At 39.4% G+C, this 2,526-nt stretch overlaps 1 pseudogene; it reads right to left on the bottom strand.

Annotated features, from left to right (window-relative positions):
* Window positions 1–755: 755 nt before the first annotated feature.
* Window positions 756–2,281, bottom strand: LOC122468354 (annotated as a pseudogene).
* Window positions 2,282–2,526: the final 245 nt, after the last annotated feature.

The following is a 2,526-nucleotide window of genomic DNA, read 5'->3' as shown; positions in this document are numbered from 1 at the left end:
ATTAAAGTCCAATACAAAGGTATACTAGAGCTATAGATGTACCTTTGAAAAAAAAAATACCAAAATGCCACTACCATTAATGATGAGACTGCTGTTGATGGTTAATTCCTTTTTTTTTTTTTGGTTTTTAATAGCACATTGCTTTATTGAGGGGGTGTCAGGAGGCAAGACATGATGGCAAGGAACAAAATCAATTAAAGGAAGTACAGGTACAGGAAGCAATAATGTTAAAATAGTAATAAAATGGATAACTGCAGTCATTTTAAGAGGACTCGACTCGTGGAAGATAAACTTTGTTGCTGCAAGAAACATCTGTATGAAGTAGAAATTGGTTTCAGTAATATTAGTAGAGAATATGTTCTAGAAAGCGGAGGTAACTGGATGCAAAATCCTGGCAGCAATTTAATAGAATAGTCCCAGATGATTAGGCTGAGGCCAACACCTAATGAAGACGAAAGCCCTGTCTGGTGGGAATTTTGGATGATACCTAGAGAAATATTACATTGTGCGTAAACCAAATTAAGTTGTTTTCACAAGTGTTGTGAAGTTACATATAGTAAAAGGTTTTTTCTACATGCACTTCAATTTCACAGCAAGAGTGGCATAAGATACCTAAACACAGAAGAGAGCATTCATGCAAGATATCTAACTCTTTCTTATAATAGTGCATACAATTCAAAATGATTACACTATCATTACGTCTAGGGTTTTCTGCAGCTACAAGGTGATGGTAATGGAACGTATGGCCCCTGCTTTTGATATCTAAAAAGCAGCCATCCCCTTCTTCTCTGTGTGTTCTCTTTTTACGTTTTTTCTTCATTTTTATTAATCAACACTGCTGTTGTTGCTGCTTCTTAGCAAAACTGGTAAAAACAAAATTATAATCATTGAACATGGCACTCTGGTAATCAAGACGTTTAAAACCTTCAATCTTCTGGGGTAAAGAAAGCATTGTGCAACATTTGGAACTCTTATTTACAAACAGTGTGGACACAGCTTTTCCTGGCTAGAAGTCTTCTGCAACTTTCCAGGTCACGTCATCATAGGAGGTCTGACTTAAGTTCGTTTCAAAGCTAACATAAGAAAATTCTGGATGTGGAGTGATGTGAACAGTCCAATGAGTTCCATTCAATTTCATTCCATTCACTGAATACCCACAAGGATTGAACAGTGTGGCATCAATGACAGAACCCGGGGTCAGGTCACGAATTCTACTCTCAAGAGTGACATCCTTTGCAGTCGCACATTCTTTCATATAGAACTGGTCCATAACTGCTGGGTCAAGTTCACACATCAGAATTTCCAGGGTTTGATCTGGTTGACTGATTACCTGAGTCTCTGGGAAATACAAAGTATACATGTACCAACAGTCAGAATGCATGTGTCCCATACAATATAATATGCTGCTCTGTTTGGGAGAATTGCATTAAGAAACTTTATTTCTTCCTTGAAATTCCGGTGTGGGTACTCTTGGTAAGAAGGTTTCATGAAATTCTTACAAGAATAAAAGAAGCTTTGAATTGAGTGAAACTCAATTGTAATCCCTAGCAAGATTTGGTACCACGCCTTCAAAATGAAACGTCTTTTGGAGACAAACAAGCTACTGTGAGCACTGCACATCTTTCAAAAGTATGTCCCACTTGGGGCGCCTGGTTGGCCCGGTCGGTTGAGCCTCAGAGTTCAGCTCACGTCATGATCTCATGGTTCGTGGGTTTGAGTCCCACATCGGGCTCTGTGCTGACAGCTTGGAGCTTGGAACCTGCTTCATATTCGTTGTCTCCCTCTCTGTGCCTCTCCCTGCTCACGCTCTGTCTCTATCTCTCTCAAAGAATGAATACACATTAAAAATTTAAAAAAAAAAGTGTGTCCCCCTCGGATCTTGGGATGGTGTAAAGATCCTCAGATTCTTGGTTTGCGTCGGGCTGTTCCCTGGAGAACTAAACCTCCCGCAACTTCATGGTCCCCTCGAAGAAAGATGCAGCTTCCATCACCATGAGACTGCGAACAACCAACAACCACAGAAAAATCAACCAAATTAAATCTCCCACTGCTGCCCCTGCTGCTGCAGACCGTTCCAGCTGTGTTACTAAAGTTCAGGTTCCTATAATTTTATATTAAATTTAAAAAAAGGATTAATAAAAACTTCCCAGCTTTTTTTTGTTTGTTTGCTTGCTTTTTGTGAACAAAACTTGAAGGTGAGTCTGCTGGACATAGAGGCAGATACAGTTCGGTCTCTGGTAGGCTGCTGCCCTGTTAGAGTAGAGTGAGAGCTAGCTAATATCGCTGGCCATACTGTGGAAGTTGATAGTTAATTCCTTCTTTTTTTTTTCTTTTTTAATTTTTTAACGTTTATTTATCTATTTTTTTTATTTTTTTCAATATATGAAATTTATTGTCAAATTGGTTTCCATACAACACCCAGGGCTCATCCCAAAAGGTGCCCTCCTCAATGCCCATCACCCACTTTCCCCTCCCTCCCACCCTCCATCAATCCTCAGTTTGTTCTCAGTTTTTAAGAGTCTCTTC

This window comes from Prionailurus bengalensis, chromosome B1 (genome assembly GCF_016509475.1).
Source record: "Prionailurus bengalensis isolate Pbe53 chromosome B1, Fcat_Pben_1.1_paternal_pri, whole genome shotgun sequence".
Lineage (NCBI taxonomy): Eukaryota > Metazoa > Chordata > Mammalia > Carnivora > Felidae > Prionailurus > Prionailurus bengalensis.
This window is presented reverse-complemented; position numbering and strand designations above follow the sequence as displayed.